The sequence below is a fragment of the Benincasa hispida genome, chromosome 4 (genome assembly GCF_027475165.1).
Source record: "Benincasa hispida cultivar pf3 chromosome 4, pf3_genome.v1.1, whole genome shotgun sequence".
NCBI lineage: Eukaryota > Viridiplantae > Streptophyta > Magnoliopsida > Cucurbitales > Cucurbitaceae > Benincasa > Benincasa hispida.
The window spans coordinates 56,157,601-56,178,831 of NC_143481.1; the positions used below are offsets into that span (position 1 = coordinate 56,157,601).

A 21,231-nucleotide genomic window follows, 5' to 3' on the forward strand; every position below is an offset into this window, starting at 1 on the left:
ATGAATTTCTATGTATCTTTCGATTCCATCTCCATCTTCTTGACTTAGTGATAACGGGCAGAAATGCACGTTATTACAATGCTAAGTTATTAAACAATGAAGGTTTGCATTGATAAAATATGTTAGATTGCGTCCAAAAAGCATTAAGTTCATAATATTGCGGTCGCATGCATTTATCATATTAGAACAGTTAACTTTGGTATTTTTATGCAGAATATTCATTGACGCAGGGCGAAAAGTGCGATCACAAGAAATCAATGGTCGAGCGCAGCATTATCGCAAAGCTTTGCAGTGATTCGTGTTTGCAAACATCTACCCAAGAAGGATTGCCGCAAAGAGCCGGTGCAACTTGGTGGGCGAATATGGGTGAAAAGCATAATTAATCACGATGGGATAGAAAGCTCATGACGGTTGAATCAGAATTAAGTTGACAAGCCGCTAACGATAACAAGTACACTCAGCTTTTCGGTGACAAATATTCGACGAATCCATTAGGGAATTAAAGCCATCCCTTCTGTGCAATCATGAGTGAGAAGCCGCCTTTCACCTTGAACCTCTATAAATACCGAAGGCATCCTTCAGAAAAGGGGTTCGGTTTGGTGCTTTTTGTTCAGTTAGCTCAGCACGTCTTTGTTCATAGTTTTCTTTTATCTTTAAGAAGGCAGAGCAAGAGAAAAGAAGAGACGCTGAAAGGTCGCTCAGGGCAACTCGAGAGAGAACCCAAAGGCGTAGAAAGTAGAGAGTAGGCCGACTCTCGCTAGAGCGAGATTATCTTTTGAAGAAGAGTAGAAAGAAAGTGTAAAACCTGAGGAAGCAAGAGATTGCTACCAGGCTCTTTATTCTCTTCTTTTATTGTTATTTTGTACTTCAACTTTACATTTATACAATGGAAGTTCTTATTCTACATCTGTTCACTCTCTTAGCATGCATGAGTAGCTAATCTTGTCGAATGGGTTGAGAAGAACTAAATTAACATGACCTAGGATCTTCATTGCTTGTGATTGTCTTGTTTTATGCTGTACCCAACAACCATTTAGAGCTACTCGAGAGAGAGTCTAAAGAAAGAACCTAAGACTTGAGAGAGCTAGGTTAGAATCTAAACTCAAGAGAGCAAGATTAGAACTGTATAAACAAGAGATAGGGACTTAGAGATAAGTTCTGTTTGCCAACACGCATCGCATGCACCCTGGAGATAGGTTATGATATTATGTGGTTGCCTTATTTGTTTGTCATTTTGTCTTCGCATAAATAAGAATAGAGGCTTATGTGTAGGTCCTATAGACTCATCGCATATATCGCATACATTCTAGCCTTAGAAGTCGTAGCATTCGCATCGATAGTGTGCTGCATGGTCGCATAGCATGAACGCATCCTAGGAAGTGTTAGCCGAACCTTTCTCAACCCGTTCACCGCATACTCATCGCATCTTCTATTTTATCAACTCTTTTCAAAACTCTGCTACATTTGTTTATTTTCATTACCACAACAACAACACCAAAAACCTATTTGAGTTATCGATTACCACAAAGTTTTCTTGAGAAATTATCACCGCATATTATTTTCCCGAGTCCTTGAGATCAACCCTGGACTTACCAAGAAACTCAGTGGGATTTACACTTGGATTCCACTGAGAAAACTTGATTGCTCAATGCATTTTCATCATCACATTTCATCCATAACTTCATCTCATAAAATAATGCATCAAGTTTTTGGCGTCGTTGCCAGGGACTTCGGTAAATCAGTGTGCTAACGGTGCTTTTCTCTAGTTTCTTTGCAGCTCAATCTCTGGAAAATTACGACCCGGAGATTGAAAGAACATTTCGACGACGATTGAAAGACAACCGCCAATGACAAGACAAAACCCCAAGAATGGCAGAACAACCGGTAGATAGGGCCACGAACGAGAACAATATAATGGCCAACCCCATCCGTCTGGCGAATGACCGCAATAGACCCATTCAGGACTATGAGTCACCCAACCTCTACGATTTCTCCAGAGGAATCATGAGGCTAGCGTTAAATGGACCGAGGTTTGAAATGAAGTCGATAATGTTGTAGATGATCCAGGCTGCTGGAAAGTTTGGAGGGAGACATGGCGAAGACCCGTATACCCATCTCCGAAGCTTCATAGAAATCTGCAACACTTTTGTGTTCCCGAATATCTCTACCGAGGAAGTTCTTCACTCTGTTCCCATTTTCCTTATGCGATCAAGCAAGAAAATGGGCGTATTCTCTCGAACCAGGAGAGATAACCTTGTGGGAATAAGCTATGGAGAAGTTTATGAAAAAATACTTCCCACCTACCGAAAATGCCAGGAGAATGAAATTAACAACAAATTTTGAACAAGAAAATGATGAATCGCTCAGCGATGCTTGGGCGAGGTTTAAGCGGCTGGTAAGAGACTGTCCACATAAGCGACCGAGGTTTGAAAATTTTTTTACCAAGGACTGAAAATTTTCTCAAACGACTGCAAGTTGTGTCATTTGCGGAGATGCTCATTCGATGGAGGAATGCCCAGAAAATCCGCAATCGGTATGCTTCATGAAAACTAATCCCTACTCTGATACAACCTTGGGTGGAGAAACCACCCAAATTTTGCATGGAAAAATCATTAAACAAGGCTTTCAACTTGTGGCACAAAAAGGAGGGCCACCCGAATTTTTCCCACAAAATGACGGTCAGACGAGCAATCATGCCAATAGTTCGCAACCACCATAATCTTCATCCATAGAGAGTTGCTGAAGCAGTACATTGAGAAAAACGAATAAGTGCTTCAGAATCAAGCAACATCCATCTAGAATCTCGAAATTCAGTTGGGACAAATTGCGAGCGAGCTGAAAAATAAACCGCAAGGGGCGTTGCCGAGCTCAACTGAGCTTCCTCGTAACACTGGGGATACTGGGAAGGAACAATGCTTAGCAGTCTCCTTGCTAAGCGACAAAATAACTGCAGAAGTAATGGAGGAGCCCATCGCGACCAACTTGAATGTGGTGACACCCAAAGACCCGTTAACTTATAATTCGAAAAAGCCCAAGAAAATGAATCCAGAAGTTGCGTCCACCCCTGAGCCTTTAAAACACGAAGCAGAAGAAGTCCAGCCTCCACCAATCCAGAAAAGATTGAAAGAAGAACAAAATGATGAAGAAAAGATCACAACAGTGACAACAACACAAAATGTCATGATCCACCAAAAATGTGTGACCCAGGAATCTTCACGATACCATTTTCATTTAGAGGGGTCTATAGTAGCCAAGCACTGTGCGATCTTGGGGCGAGTATAAACGTAATGCCGCTATCAATCTTCAAACGATTGAATATTGGCACACTTAAGCCCACAATAGAGACTCTTCTACTTGCGGACAGATCTTGAATATGTCCTGAAGGAGAGTTGAAAGTTGCCGCAATCTCAATTGATAAATTCATCTTACCGGCAGACTTCCTCATTTTGGATTATAAGGCAGACGAAGATGTGCCCATCATATTGGGACGACCATTCCTTTCGACCGGTCGCGCTCAAATTGATGTGTGCAAGGGGGATATTGTAATTAACATTAACGGGGAAAAGCTCCGAGTTAAGGCAGTCAAGATTCCAGAGGACAAAGAAAAGGAGAAAAAGCCGTTGTGGATGTGAAAAGCCCAGTTCGGAATAAGCAGTCCTTGAGTTACTATATGACTCAACCTTATCTGAGACGCAATCCTTTTAAATATCCCTTCTTTGAATCAATACTTCATGAACTTTTATCTTTTTGTTATTATCGTCTATCTGTCTGCATCTTGTCTAAAAAAAATGTGATCCTGCTAAAGCGATTGCTTTAAAAGAGTTTATTTTGTTTAATATTATTTGACACTCTCATTGTTTCTTGCAACGATCGAGGCGAACGATTGCAGAGGCGTTACACGAAGAAGAAACTCATCTTATTCCGTCACCGCAATCCATAGAAGATAGATCGCCGCAAAGCAGGATGTGTCAACAAACAATGCGGGCGACAGTGGAAATTTGGGGGTTATATTCTTCCTTGACTTTATTCCAAATTTTGCACTATGCATCAAATTTTAATTTTGAAATTATATCACCACATCCTCTTTGATTACCACAACCATTTAATATTGATAAGTTTAGTAAGTCTCTGCATGATTTCTCTTTGCCAATTATGATTTCAATGATGAAACAAATGCTTCTATTTTTTTCCGTATATACTAAAGTCAACTTAATTATAAGATAGTCACAAGCGCAAGGCTTTGCAGTGATTTTTGTTCGCAAACATATGGTCAAGAAGGATTATCGCATAGAGCTGGCACAACTGGGTGGGCGCATCTGGGTGAAAATCATAATTAATCACAATGGGACAGAAAGCTGATGACAGTCGAATCCGAATTAAGTTGACAAGCCACAAACGATAAAAAGTACACTCAGCTTTTCGGTGATAAATATTCAGCGCATTCGTCAGGGAATTAAAGCCATCCCATCTGTGCAATCATGAGAGAGAAGCCGCCTTTCACCTCGAACCTCTATAAATACCAAAGGCATCCTTCAGAAAAGGGGTTCGGTTCGGTGCGTTTTGTTCAGTTAGCTCAACACGTCATTGTTCATAGTTTTCTCTTATCTTTAAGAAGGCGGAGCAAGAGAAAAGAAGAGACGCCGAAAGGTTGCTCAAGGAAACTCGAGAGAGAACCCGGAGGCATAGAAAGCAGAGAACAGGCCGACTCTCGCCAGAGTGAGATTATCTTTTGAACAAGAGTAGAAAGAAAGTGTAAAATCCTGGGAAGCAAGAGATTGCTACTAGTCTCTTTATTCTCTTCTTGAATTGTTATTTTGTACTTCAACTTTATATTTATACAATGGAAGTTCTTATTCTAATCTATTCACTCTCTTAGCACGCATGAGCAGCTAAACTTGTCGAATGGGTTGAGAAGAACTAAGCTAACATGACCTAGGATCTTCATTGTTTGCGATTGTCTTGTTTTATGCTGTGCCCAATAGCCCTTTAGAGCTACTCGAGAGAGTGTCTAAAGAAACAACCTAAGATTTGAGAGAGCTAGGTTAGAATCTAGAATCGAGAGAGCAAGATTAGAACTGCATAAACAAGAGATAGGGACTTAAAGATAAGCTCTGTTTGCCAACACACATTGCATACACTCTAGAGATAGGTTATGATATTATGTGGTCTTCTTATTTGTGTGTGTCATTTTTTCTTCGCATAAATAAGAATAGAGGCTTATGTGTAGGTCGTATAGACTCATGGCATATATCGCATACATTCTAGCCTTAGAAGTCATAGCATTCGCATCGAGAGATGGTTTGCTATTGTATGTGTTTTGCATGGTCGCATAGCATGAACGCATCCTAGGAAGTGTTAGCCGAACCCGTCTCAACCCGTTCACCGCATACTCATCGCATCTTCCATTTTATCAACTCTTTTCAAAACATCGCCACATTTGTTTATTTTCATTATTGTAACAACACCACCAAACAACTATTTGAGTTACCGGTTACTGCAAAGTTTTCTTGAGAAATTACCACCGCATATTGTTTTCCCAAGTCCCTGAGTTCGACCGTAGACTTATCAGGAAACTCAGTGGGATTTACACTTGGATTCCATTGAGAAAACTTGATTGCTCAACGCATTTTCACTATCGCATTTCATCCATAACTTCATCTCATAAAATAACGCATCACTTAGCATCCTTAACTTTCATTGCATCACTTAGTGAGATTGCTAGAGTATCGCATACTTAGTCATGTGGATTAGAGATATGAAGCATGTAGCAAACCATCGAGAGGTGTGCGTTGCGTGAGTATGTGAGAAAAACTTATTTGCTTAGTGTGAAGCTGTAGCAACGCCTGTCTATAAGCGGATGCAACGCTTGTCTATGAGTAAAGTCAGCAACAACTAACTGCCCGGGAGGGTAAGTGGTTGGTCGCGTTGAGCAATGTAAGCAATTGTTCACTAGAGATAGGAATAATCTTATGTCAGCCAAGTTTATGCGGTTACCTTGTCTTATGAGCGCATCATTCATCACTTAGGCATACTTGAGAGCGTAGTCTAAAACCCAAATCTAAGACTCAAGAGAGCGGATTGGAACGCATAAGCAAGAATGGGGAACTTAGAGATAAGCTATGTTTGCTAGCACACAACGTATGCACCCTACGGATGGGATATTGCATGTGTCCAGAAGTAGGATACGGTGGTATGTGGCTATCACGCTCATGCAGCGAAAGCACGTGAGCGGGTTATGGAGGTCTAGGCAGGCATAGGCTTCTCGGCACTATCGCATATACATTGGATACGTCCTAGAATTAGGCTCAAGTGTGTGTAGCATGATTGCATAGCTTGCTTTGGCTGAGGTTGCCCTTGTGGTCAAGCTCAGTGTTGCAGTAAAGTCACCTCCACATTTTATCTATTTTTTCATCCATTTACTTTCTGTCAATAGTTGTCATGTCTCTACCTCTCATTCATATTCTCATTGCATTGTCTATTAGTTAGGAGTAGGAGTAGTGTTAGCTTAACAACCCCTCCATCATTCTTTTATTCAACCGCTGCATGAACATTACCGCATACATCTAGCTACAAGTCCCTGAGTTCGACCTCGGATCACCCGAGAAACTTGCATTTGCGTTATACTTGGTGTGAGCGCAAGAAAACTTGTGACAGGAATGCATGGTCATCGCATATATTTGTTAACACATATTGTAAGTCTAACACATGATCACCGACGCATGATAATCAACGCATACCTTAAGACATGCATCGTATATTGCATCCACAGAACCTTAGTTGTCGAGTAATTGACATCTAATTTCCCGTCACCATAGGCGATAGTTTAGTAGATGGCGCGCACGTGTATGAAATTGTATAGTAAATGTGAGCTACCGTACAGTCTCTCAATTTACTAAGCGATAGGTAGCAAACACCTTGTGAGCAACTAACCGACATCTTTGCAAAATGAAAACGATTTTTATTTTATTCTTCAGTTACAAAAAATTATTGGAACTTCCCACTAACACATGGTTATGGAGAAAACGGCATGCACAACTATCCTATAATTGTCAAAATTAAAATAATAAATATAATCATATTATATTCATTAACCTATAGTTTAATACGATATATCAACCATAGTGTTCCTCCTCCACTTGATATAAATCATACATATATCCATTTTCCTCCAATTAATATATCTCATACATAAAGTCAATCATATCATATATAATTAACTAGTTCAATATATCATATATAATCTAACTCCCTCTTGTCAATTTGAACATTTCAAAATGACCTTAAAACTGATTCTTATGGACCTATGTCTCGAAGCTCCAACGGTACGTAAATAGCTGACTAAATTCTTCAGCCACGAGATCCACTTTCCGTTAACTACAAGGCATTCCACTAAAGACCGACAGTTGAACTCTTCTTACCACAGATATATTTCTGTGTCCATCATGTTGGGTTTTATGTCCTAAAAACTCATAGTTTGTAAAATGATAAACACCTTCTGTAATTAATATACTTGTTATTGATCTATGAAAGTCTAAATCCAATAAACTAAGACCCATGAATATTGTATGACTACTTGAACTTTATGTGGAGACATAAGAGTGGATCGGGTTCGAGTAAATAGTCGAAATGATCTATGGTACATGAATGAGGTTGGGTACCTTATTCTGGTAACACCATTGGATGCGGCCTACTTTGTAGTTGTTACAAAGAGTTGTAAAGTGCTACATATGATGTGATCCTAATTCGTACATGTTATGACATGAGGAGTGGGGGCATCCTATGCAATGATTTTGCATAAGATCAGGACCAAGAAATAAGTCACTCGTACTTTATAACGCTGTTTACTATTTAAGACTGACTATTTCACCTAGATGACCAAGGTAACTCGATCTTAATCCTGAGCTAACTATGAACTCCTGTTCATTCAAGATTGCCCTTAGATTTGGATAGTTGAAGGTTGGCTCAACAGCGCCGGCTAAATAAGACTCCCATTTCAGAAGTAAGACTGGATAGATAGATGGGGATATTGGGTTCAAGATGAAGTTCACACCTACCTGATTTAGGGATAGAAGAAAGGTTGTTCTCTCAAGTACTGAATCCAGGTCTTGAACAAGGGGCCCCACTCTCTCACTAGGCTGAGAGAGTTTAGTTTAGTGATAGGATTACAAACCAGTTATTCATTAGAGGATCAGTAGGGACTTGAGAAATAAGACGTAATCTCAGGGGTAAAACTGATATTTGACCCAGTCGTTATTACGAACAACCTGTGAAGGGTCGACTTGCTGATTATGGTTAAATCATGTGGACATAATATATCTATAGTGAGAGAAGTGCAACTATGGGCTTTAGTGGAGTGACCCATTAGTTAACGAATGGGGATTAATTTGGTCTAATGAGTTTAACCAATTAATCTTGGATCGTTGGAGCCCATGATCTGTAGGTCAGCGAGGTCCCCCTACTAGCTCGTAACGGATTAGCTCTAGAATAACATGAGAAGTTAATTTGAAACGTTCAAATTAGAATTAAGGGAATTAGTAATTATATGAGATATAATTATATGTTTAATTTTAGAATTAAATGGAATAAGAGAATTTATATATTTAAATATGATTTAAATATATAAAGATGGATATGTGTTAAAATTAATTTAATATTTGATATTAAATTAATTAAGTTTTATTTAATAATTAATTTATGAAACTAATTAATTTTTTTCGTTTAAAATTAAAATGGATTTAATAAAATTAAATTTTGATTTTTAGATAAAAATGGAAAAATAAAAACCAAAACACAAAAAATGGAAAAAAAGGTTTTTCCATTATCCATCACCTAAGTAGCTCACACATGAAGCAATATCTTGGCCTTGTCTTCTCCAAGCATGAGCTACAACTCATGCAACTCTTCTCTTTGCATGTTGATCTACAATATAATGAAGAGATTGGAGTGAAGATTGGGCATGCAATCCATAGAGATTTTGAGAGAAAAATTGGTTTGAAGAAAGTGTTCTTCAACTGATTTTCTGTAGTGAACATTTCTCCTTCTACCCTTGATTCAAGTTTGCTTTGAGTCCCACAACTCAATCTAGAACACCAAGAGAATAGTGGGGAAGATCTTGAGGTGGTCTACAACAAGATTTGGAGAAGATAGCAGCTAGTGAAGGAGTTTTAAAGATGTTCTACAAGAGGTATGTCTTGAAACTCATTTTTCCTGCAAAAGCATGCTTTATAGTTTGCCAAAATTAGTGAATTTGAGTGCTTAGATGATCATTGTGCTTTTGCTACTATTGATACAATCCTAAACATCAGATATAACCAATCAACAGTTTGATAAACCTTTACAGATGCTCGTAAGTATAGCTGGGCCAATTTACCATTTTGTCCCTGTAGTTACATCTAACTCCTTAAGTATCACTGATCCCTTTAATGAATAATACAACATAGTCCTACTATGTGTGAAAACCTCTCGGACCATAAGAAGGTGTGTGGCGTCAAATCGTTTAAGCCCTGGGATCAGCCTTTAAGGGAGTAATCTATCTACTTACCTCTACTTTGGGGAAGGAGTGAATTCCATCTTGTGTAGCTGAGTTCCCAGCTCCCAAATTAAGAATCCTCAAAGTGGTAGGTTTGACTCGGTGAACTGGCCACTCGCACCCATGAAAATCAAAGGACCGCCCCCAATGACAGGAGTTCCCAACTCACTCAGGATTGAGGTCATGTTACCTATGGTCATCCTAGTGAAATGAAGTCTCTGTCATGAACAAAGTTATATAACGAGACGTTATCACTTCGTGGTTAGGTCTTATACAAATTCTTTGTATAGGATGCCTCCCCTCGCACATCCCCACATGAATGATTAGGATCAGAACATCTGTAGCAAGTCACAATACTTGTAACTGTAAGAGTGTAATAACATGCAGCGGAAGTAACAATGATCAATAAGCTTTCAAACTCACTAATTTTGGCAAAATCTAAAGCATGCTCATCTAAAATAAGAAGGTTTATGATCATACCTTCATAGAACTCTTCAAGTTCTCGATCGACAGCAGAAGTCTTCTCTAAAGAACACCGTGAACCACTTCAAGATCTACCCCACTATCCTCTTCAAGCTTTAGAATGAGTTGTGGGACTCAATAATAGCTTGAAGCAACGGAACTACAGAGAAAAGTTCACTGCACCAATAATGTTTGAAGAACTCTTCTTCAACTCGATCTTTTCTCTAAAATTTATGTAAAATGCATGTTTAAAAAACACTCCATTCTTCTTTATTTATTACAAGTGAACATGCAAAGAAGAAATGTGCATGGCTTGCAACTCATGCTTGAAGTTAATGAAGATGAGGTAATGGGTTTTGTGTGAGCATGAAGAAGGTGGTAATAGAAAATCTTAATTTTCCATTTTGTGCATGTATTTCAACTTTCCAACTTTTCTCAAAATCAAAACCGATTTCTAAATTCAATTTTTATTTTTAAAACTTAAATTTAATTTTATAAAATTATTTTTTAAATAATACTAATTAATTTAATATCAAATATTAAATTGATCTTTGCACAAGATCATTTTCATATATTTAAATCATATTTAAATATAAATTCTCATATTTCATTTAATTTTAATTTGAACATTTCAAATTAATTTCTCAAGCAACTCTAAAGCTTAACCATTTACGAGCTAGTAGGGGGACCTCGCAGACCTACAAATCATGGGCTCTAACGATCCGAGATTAATCGACTAAACTTATTAGACTGATCTAACCCCTATTCGTTAACTAATGGGACACTCCACTATAACCCATAGTTGAACTCCCTCACTGTAGATATATTATGTCCACTTTATATAACCATAATCAGTAAGTCGATCCTTCACAGGTTGTTCATAATCACAGTTGGATCAAGATATCCATTTTACCCCTGTGAATACTGATGGAACACGAGACATACGTAGCGAAAAAAGGACCTAATTACACTCTAATTGCTTTTAACCATAAGGAAATTAGCATGCAATTTAAAGAAAAAAATAGAAAATTAAAATTACTTTTGTAGCTCCCGAAACCTGCTTTTCCTCGCTGAATCTCGACCCGAACATGAACGGACTACCATTAGAGTTGACCTACTATCCTCTGACTCAGAACCGGGTTGTGGGACCTGGTGGATGAAGAAAACCGAGAGAGAGAAAGAGATAGGATAAAGAAGATGGAATTTTGGTTTTGGGTTTTCCTTTTTTCAACTCAATTTTGAAAAACTAAATTTGATAAAATTGACAAAAGTTTTTAAACCAAATTGAAAAGCCCATTTTATAGAAAAAACCATGCAACATTTGCATGAAACAAATTCATAAAAACCCAACACCTATAATCCACTATCTTAGTGGGCTTAATGTCTCCACTATAAGCCAACACCTAGCCTACTATTTTGTTAATGGAATTATCCAACAAAAGTTTCGATTTTCCCACTAACTATAGTCAAAGAGCAAAATAGTCATTTGGTCAAAATCATACTTTGACCAAAAAGTCAACATTTTAACTTTTTATGATTTTTTCCGTGTTGACTCATTTTGACCTTCCGAGCATGAATCCACATTCATTTTCTCGAAATTCAAATCACATTTGAATATAAGGTTGGTCAAAGTTTGACTTTTCAAAGTCAAAAGTCAACTCTTTGACTTTTTACATCTTTGACCATTTCCGAATATGAACGTATTCATATTCTTGATATTTAAATCACATTTAAATATTAAATTTTTATCTCTAAACTGAAAACTCGACAACTATATCACATATACTTGTCGGTTTCTCTCTCTTCACTTAATTTGAACAATTCAAATCATTCTATCATATTGTTCTAAGTTTATTCCATATGAGCTAGTAGGGGAACCTAATGGTCCTATAGATCATGGGCTCCAACAGTCCGAGATTAGCTAGCTAAACTCTTTAAACGGAGCTAAGCAACATTCGTTAACTAACGGGTCATTCCACTATAGTCTCGTAGTTGCACTCCCCTTACTATAGATATATTTGTGTCTATTTGATATAACCATGATTAGTAAGCTAATCCTTCACAGGTTGTTCGTAATCTCGACTGGGTCATAAACACTGTTTTACTCCCGAGACTACATGTTATTCCTTAAGTTCCACTGATCCTCTAATGAACAATTGGTTTAAGGTCCAACCTATAAACCGAATCCCTCTCAGGCCAAGGAGAGAGTGGGGCCCCTTGTTCAAGACTTGGATTCGGTACAAAAGGGAACAACCTATCTACTATCCCTATAACGGGTAGGAGTGAATTCCGTCTTGCACCCTATGTTCCCAGTTATCCATTCGATCTTACCCCTGAAATAGGAGGCTTACTGGGCCAGCAATGATGAGTTGCCCTCACCTATACAGATCTAAGGATAATTCCGAGTGAACAGGAGTTCATAGTTAGCTCAGGATTATGATTAAGTTACCTAGGTCATCAATTAACGAAATAGTCAGTTTTATATATTAAACGGCATTTAGAACGTAAAAGTGACTATTTCATGTTTCAGTCTTATGCAAACTCATTGCATAGGCTGCCCCCACTCACATAACTCCATATGAACGATTCATATACTATAGACCATTTTGGCTATATATTTGAACTTGATCCACATTTATGTCACTACATAAAGTTCAAACTACATTAAATAGCCCTAGGACCTTAGTTTATTGAATTCAAGATTACAATTTCAATAACAACTTTATCAAAAAACAAAATAGAATATGTTTATTAATTTATAAACTACAAGTTTTAGGACATAAAATCCAGCAAATTCAAGATTACAAGTTCTTATTAACCCTCTAATGAACAATTCTGATTCATAATCCTTATGAATTAAATCCTTTTTCTACTATGAGAAGGCGGAGCCCCGATTGTTCAAGACCTGGAATCATTACTTAAGAGAACAACCTATCTACTAACCCTAAATCGGGTAGGAGTGAATTCCATCTTGCAAGGCTATGTCCCCAACTCTTCATCCGGTCTTATCTCAGAAATGGGAAACTTATTGAGCAGTGTTGTTGGACTACTCTCACCGTTTGCAGATCGAAGGATAAACTCGAACAAGTAAGAGTTCATAGCTAGCTCAGAATTAAGATCGAGTTAACCTAGGTTATTTAATAAATGAAATAGTCAATTTTAAAAGTAAACGATCGTTATAAAGAAAAGTAACTATTTTCGTGGTCTAGTTTATATGCAAACTCATTGCATAGGATGCCTCCACTCACATGTCTCAACATGAACGATCTATAGATTACATCGTTTGTAGCACTTTACAACTGACAGTGCTCCAATTATATGGCAATATCAAAACAAAGAGAATAAAAGAGAAAAGGGGAAATTGACGGTTGAATCGGTTGAGAGTTGTTGTCAAGGTTATTGGGAGAGGTTGAGGTTTAAAAAGAAGGAAGCAAACAAAAGAGGGGGGATTCTGAATATTCAGGAGTGACGAAGAGAAGCTCTTGAGAGTGGGAGTTCGAAAAACGCTGTTGTGGAGAAGCCATCATAGTGTATCGCTCATCGTCTACATCCACTAGGCGATCGTGTAGTTAAGTTCAATGATCGTGTAGCAGTTGGTAGACAATTGTATAGCAAAAGGTAGGAGATCGTATAGTAACTGAGAAGGCAATCGTGTAATAGTAATAGCTCAGGGATCGTGTAGGAGTTTGTAAGCAATCGTGGAGGATTTAATAAGCGATCATTTAGTAATACTGAGCGATCGTGTAATAGACTATAAACGATCGTTTAGTGTCTAGTAAGCGATCAAGTGATAATTATAAGCAACCGTTCGGTCTTGTTGACTCATTTCGTTTAATAAAGAAGTTGTTCATAATTTAACCACTTTCTTGGAGATTGTACCCATCTGTTACATTAATAAAGAATTTCAAGCATCAGTTTCCTAACAACAACTTCTTGTAACAACTACAGAGTGAGTCGCATCCAATAGTGTTACCAGGATGAGATACCCAATTTCATCCATATACTTGTTAGACCATTTAGGCTATCTACTATTAACTTGATCCTGTTTATGTCACTACATAAAGTTACAGTATTCAGACTATATCCAACGATATGTTTATTGGATTTTCATAATAAGATGCAAAATCAACAATTTATTATTATTGATAAATAGAATGTTTAACACAAACTACGAGTTCTAAGACATTCCCAACAGTAACTTGTTCTACAAAGTGGGCCACATCCATAGCGTTACCAGGATAAGATTTCCTTCCTTTATCCATATACTACGATCATTTTGGTTATCACTTAAGATATGATCCACTTGTGTGTCACCAAATACATGCTTAAGTTACATAATGACAACCAGGGATTTTAGTTTATTGGTTTGTGGTAAAGCAAATTAAACATCCAATGTTCAAAGACAAGTAGTGAAGAAAATATCATATATTATACATCACAAGCGTTCGTACAAAACTATGTATACAAACTACAGGACACGAGACTTTAGGGCATCATCCCCAACAATCTCCCACTTGTCCTAAAGCAAGTGAAGTGTACATAAAACTAGTACAAAACAATAAACTGGGGCACTAAGGCCCAGTACAATAAAATCTCCCACTTGTCTTAGTCCAGCCGCGAGCTTTCCCGTAGGCCCGTGCACTGAAGGTGACCCTCAAACACTGTAGTCGTGAGAGCCTTCGTAAATGGGTCAGCAACGTTGTGCTCCGAAGTGATATTCGTGACGATTATGTCCCCTCGATGCACTATCTCGCGGATCAGATGATACTTCAGCTCTATGTGTTTTTTGCGCCTGTGACTCCTGGGCTCCTAGGAGTTCGCCACAGCACCATTATTGTCATAATAGAGGGTGATTGGCCTAGACATATCTGGAACAACTTCCAACTCTGTCAGGAACTTTCTGAGCCAAACGACCTCCTTAGCAGCTTCAGAAGCCGCTACGTACTCGGCCTCCATCGTGGAGTCAGCGATGCACCTCTGCTTAGTGCTTTGCTATAATACAACTCCTCCGTTAAGAGTAAAAACTGACTCTAAAGTGGACTTCTGAGAGTCCTTATCAGTCTGAAGGTCAGAATCCATGTATCCAGTAAGGATCAAATCCCTAGACCCATACACGAGCATGTAGTCCCTCATTCTCTGAAGATACTTGAGGATGTTCTTAACTGCGGTCCAGTGACCTTGGCCTGGGTTACACTGATACCTACTGACTATTCCCACAGCGTAGCAAATGTCTGGCCTAGTATAGAGCATCACATACATCAAATTGCCAAGGTAGATGCATATTTATTTAATTCAATGGCAAATCTTTTATTCCTTTAAAAATAAATATATTTCATACTTGATCATACACACACATAAAATCTAAAGGAGAGAAATTAAAAAAAAAAAACAGAGGATTTAGTTCTTTCGAAAATTATTGGTTAACGCGAATATCTTATTAATTTATTTATTATAAATTTTTTTTTAAAAAATAGAGATTTAAAATTTTAAGAATGACCATAAACTCATCAATGAAAATAAAAAATAAAAATTATGAACAAAGGGAATGAAATGGGAGAAATATAGAAAATAAATAAGAAATTGAAAGAGATGAAAACATGAAAACATGAAAAGGATAATTGAAAGTTAAAAGAAAAAAATTAATTAAAAAAGTAGTTAGAACTCACAATAGAAGAAAGAGAGTGAAAGATGATAGACAGAGAGATAATAGATAGGTTTGAAGTGGGAGGAGAGAGAAATATGAGTCGTAATGAATGTGAGTTGTAATGGATTGACGATTCCAAATCAACTCTTTTACAATCCTTAGACACCTCGATCTTCACATAAATTCTTGAATCTACCACTCATCCGAAGTTAAATCTTAAAAAATAGTTTACGTCAAAAGCATATGATAAACATCTTTTTCAAAATATAAATGGTAGAACACAAAAAGTGCTTTTGGGTGTAAAACTCATTTTCAAACCATTACTTAACATTATATTGTTTTTTTTAACACAAAGTCATTAGTACAACGAATGAGACCATAGCTCATAATGTTGGGCACATCATGCTAGCTTCACATATTTTAGTGAGGTCATTTACAATAATTCTCAAGAAGTCTTCCCTCACACATTTAACAGAATAAAAATAACAATATTAAAAAGATTTTTTTTTTTTTTTTTTTGTCTTCTCTTACCCACTTTTGTATGTGGTTGTTTTGTCTTGGTGATTCATATTAATTAGTAAGAGATAGTGGTATTGTGACAAATTTGTTCTTTGTTTACGGATGAAAAATGTCAAAAAAATGTTTACGTTGATGGCCAAAAGAGTCAAGTAGACTAACATCACAAAAGTCTAAACATCAAGAAAACAAATTTGGTTGGCAGCCAAAAAAGTCACTAAAAATTCTTTACTAACGTTTTTGGCCATCAACAAAGGGGTATGTTGATGTTTGTCTCCATCAACTATATGGAAAAGCCGTCAATGAAAATCTTTTGGTTGATATTTTTCAAACGTCAAGTAAAGTAATATTGGCAGTTTTTTGACCATCAGAAAATCGAAAATTCGTTTTTGACAAAAACTTAAGTACTTTTGTATCAAGAAATATATTTTTATTGACTTTTTTGCACATCAACTTAATTATAAACAATTATTGATGTTTTATGATAATCAATATATGTATTTTAAAAATAAAAATTATTTTTTAAACTCTAAATTAAGATTTTTATTTGTTGTATGTCACGAACAACAAGAAAATAAAAAATACATGCATAAAAAAAGGCCAAATTCTTAATAGCTAGAATTTGATTAGGTTGAATTATATACAAAATTCTTCTAATTCACATTAGCTGGTATAAATTTTGTGGTTGATATTTTAAATGCTTGAATTTGACCCATTTTAATTAAAATTAAAAAATCAAAAGAATGTATCTTTTGCAACAGAGTAGAAAATTTAGTACCCTTTTAAAACATTGAGAATAAAACTAAAAGAAACAAAATAGGTAGGAGGAGGTATTTTGTTAAGAATAAAACTTACCTCTTGCAAGAAAACAGTAATTTTTTTTTTTACTAAATCATAAAAATCGATAGCTGTTAATCATCATTTTCTGTTAACTTTATTCTTTTTTTTTTTTTTCTGCATTCAATCTCTTATATTAACATTTTTCATAGGAATATTTTATATAATGGAATAGTATAGAACACTACTCTCATTAAATTGTTGCCATATTAGCATTGTTTTAAAAAATAATGTGAGGTTTATTAACATAAAACAATTATTTATAAAGAAAAATTCTTGATGTCAGCATAAATAGTAGTAGATATTCCCAAGAGTACTAAAAAATTTTCCCTTACATATAAGTGCTTGTAAAGTATACGTAACCCAATAAGCACTTGACATATAAGTGGAAAATATTTGTATCGAAAAATCTGATGACAAGTGTCTCGAATAAAAAATAAAATAAATACAAGATAGATAAATACTTGAGTGCATCTTAGACTGCACCACATCTTTCAGGTCTACTCCAATTATAAACAACATAAAAAAATTTTAAAAAAATTAAAAAGGAAGAAAAATTATTGCAAATAAATTACACAAACATCGTTGCAACTCAAGATACACATCAATTTTTTTTAATGATATATTAAATGTTGGCTAAATGATTGCCAAACACGGGATGAAAAAGTAGTATTCTTTAATGATGGTTTTTTTTTTCTTTTTTAGGAGGTCAACACAAAATTTGTGTTGGGACTACTTCTTTATATTTGTAGAATTCAGCCCAGATGATGAATAATATTTGGCCTTTCTTTGCTGATCCAAACGTGAGCCCAATTCTTTTGCCCTAATTTAATTTAGTTTGGTAGAAAACTTGGCTAACAATCGTCCACGATCTTCTAGATGCTTGACACGTGGTTTGAACCTTTGTCTGATGGAGGTGAAAGAAAAATTGGCTTTTCTGATGGGTGTTTAATCAGAATTAATTTTCTTTCTCTCTTTTGCTCTCTTGTTCTCTCGTTCTCTGTTCTTTCAAATTCCTTACACTTCTTCTAACCCTAATGTCTTCTTGTTTGATCTGTGCGACTGCTTTGAGTAAACGATGAAAGAAAACATTGAATCGTGTAGACGATGTGAAGAAGAAATGAAGAGCAAGCATGCAATGGTGTAGACGAAGGGAAAAAGGGATGGAGAAACACAACGATATATGTGGTTCGGCTTATTGATGCCTACATCCACGGGAAGGAGGGAGATTTTTATTAAGAGCTAAGTCACAGATTCTTTCTTTTATAGAGTTCAAGTTCTTCTTGAAACTTTTGTATTGTATGCTACAAAGTTTGTAAATGATGAGTATTTATACTAATTTCTGATACAAGTAGTTACAATAACTGACTGTAAAAGTTAAAGAAATGTGGAATAGTTCTTGAATGCTGAATGTTTGAGCTTATAATCTTCAATTTGTTTGATAAATTTTGTGGTATTTAATGAATAATAATTAGGTGTAGCCACATGTTTTTTCTTATATGGTAAAAAAAAAAAAAATAAATCGAATTTTTAAAATTTTTCTGCCAAATGGCGAATTTTGATTGGGCCTGTCAAATCCCACTCAGTTTCCTATAAAATCCTACCAAATTTCATATCATGGCTCCCCACCATACAATTTAGATACAACAATACAAATAAAGGCAGGCATGGTTGTTCCAAGTGAAATCCAAGAAGAAACCCAGATGGAATTAGGAGCTGAAGAAAAGTACTTTTGGACGATTGAAAGTACTGATGTGCCAAACATGATTATCTCAACATCTAGCGATCAGTTTTGTTGTCGAACAAGCTGTAATTACAACATTGATCATAATAAGAGGAGCAGCAGCGCAGAAAGGGTGGACGAAAGGAAGCAGAGGCGGATGATATCGAACCGAGAATCGGCTCGAAGGTCCCGAATGAGGAAGCAGAAGCATGTGAGGGAGCTTTGGTGTCAACTTGTTAGGCTATGCACTCAGAACCATGCGCTTGAGGAGAAGCTGAGGCGTTTGATGGAGTCTCAGCAACGCCTTCTCCAAGAGAATGCCAGCCTTAAGCAACAAGCTTCTGCTTTTCGCCAGATCCTTATGGATATGGAACTTGAACAACAACTAGTCAACCAATTTTGATATATACACTCATGTGAAATAGCTCTTTCCCCTTCGATACGGTTTTCAGTTCGGTTTTGGAGTTGTTCTCAAGTAATGAATAAAAATGTGTTTTGATGGTGTGTTATAAATCCTTCTTATTTAGAGTATTTGGCTTGAATTTTCAAGTATTTAATTTTGAAACAAGTCATTTTGGAAAAGAAAATAATAAAACTGTTAAAAATATTTACAACATACAACAAAATTTTAAAACTATCAGTGTCTATCAATGTCACTGATGGATACTGATAGAAGTTCTATCAGTGTCTATCAGCGTCTATTTTTTATAGTTCTAAAATTTTGTTATATTTTATAAATATTTTGGTTTATTTTTCTATATTTGATAACAATCCTTTTGAAAAACTTTCAATGTTTATTTTAAACCGTTTTTATCAAAAGAATTTAAATGAAAATGTCTTTTTAAAAAATATTTTTTCACATAGTCAATATAAACCGACCCTTAATATCATCAAAATCGAAAATAATAACTTAAATAACAATTATAATTTTTAGGAGAAAGTTTCAGTGTATTGCACCTATCAAGTATTGCTCAAACTTTTTACAGGACGTAGAATCTAATGTAATTGTGATTATTGTGATAAAAAAAAATTATTAAAGGGACTTTTGTTTTTCTGTTTTATCTTTTTAATACAAAGGAAAACATTAAAATAAAATAAAATAAAAAAACTAAAGGAAGGTAAAGAAAAAAAAACCCCTAAACTTATCCATTTGTATCCATTTGGACTCTATATTTTTAATTTCATCGATTTTAACCATAAACTTATATATGTATTAATTTTAATCGTGAACTCGATTTCTACTCATTTACATACTAAATTTAACAAAAATATAACTACATGTATTTTTCAACACAAATATTAGAAATAATAATAACGCATAAACATAACCAAACTAGACTTAGATTAACCTTATTAAGAAAACTATATAAAAGCCACGTCGATCACTGAATCATAACATATAAAACAAAAATTCAAAATAGCCCAAAGCTAAGAACAAAAGCTAATTAATTCAAACCAAAGTTTAAAAAATAAGTAAATAAAATAAAATAAGAATCCTAAAGTTCTTGTGTTAATACTAATCCATCTGACTTTGCACGTTCATGTAACAGCATTTTAAAAGCGAAAGATGAGCACAAAAACACCTAATTCTTGATAAATTTTCTTCAAATAGAACATACAATGGATTATCAAAATTTCGTCAACAAATCATTTGATATTTTGTGCTATGTTGGACAAAAGTCAAACTTTCACTCATCTAGTTGTTTAATCACTCAGCCTTTCAATCACTACAAGAAATTTGATCTTTGATGTTGGATTTAAAAAACTAAACACAATGTACAATGTTGGTTTCTAGAGAAAAAAAAGGGATCTTTAATGTCGGTTTTAAACCGACATTGAAGATGTATATTAACGAGGCTACAATGTCGGTTTAGAACCGACATTGTAGCTACCCATTTATTTTTTTCTCCTAGCAAAGTTCCTCTACTTAATTTATCTAGGTTTCAACTCTCTCCTTTCTCACAAAAATCTCCCAAAACCCTCTCGCTGCCGTTCACCATCTCCTTGTCGGTGTCATGCAGATTCGTTCACCAGCGTCATCATCAGCTCAGCTCCCTTTCGTGCAAATCCGTTGGTGGCAATCCGTTTGTTTTGCGCAGTGCAGATTCCTTCGGTTCGTTCTTATCCGTTCGGTTCGTGTAGATCCATCCATTTCGTGCAGATTCGTCCGGGTTTCGTGCAGATTCATCCAAGTTTTGTGCAAATCTGTGGGTTTCGTGATTCAACTCGGCTTTGTGCATATTCTTTGGCCGTTGTTTACCATTGTTTTTTCTTTTAAAAATTTTCTGTGTTCTCCATGTTCATTGAAGATGTTCTTTTACCAACAGCAACCAGGAGTGTAGTTTCGGTGCTACCACAACAATAAATTCTTCTTATCAATTACAAATGTTTTAGTGTTCCTTGTGAAACATTTTGATGTTAAATACAATGGTTTTTCAGTTCGTTGATAAGAATTTGTAATTGATATGAAGTGATAAGAACTCTTGTGGTGCGGAGGTATTGTCAATCGACTAGAGGTGG

At 35.9% G+C, this 21,231-nt stretch overlaps 1 pseudogene; it reads left to right on the forward strand.

Moving 5' to 3' along the window:
- The first annotated feature begins 18,655 nt into the window (after positions 1 to 18,655).
- On the forward strand, positions 18,656 to 19,114 carry LOC120076881 (basic leucine zipper 43 pseudogene; annotated as a pseudogene).
- Positions 19,115 to 21,231: the final 2,117 nt, after the last annotated feature.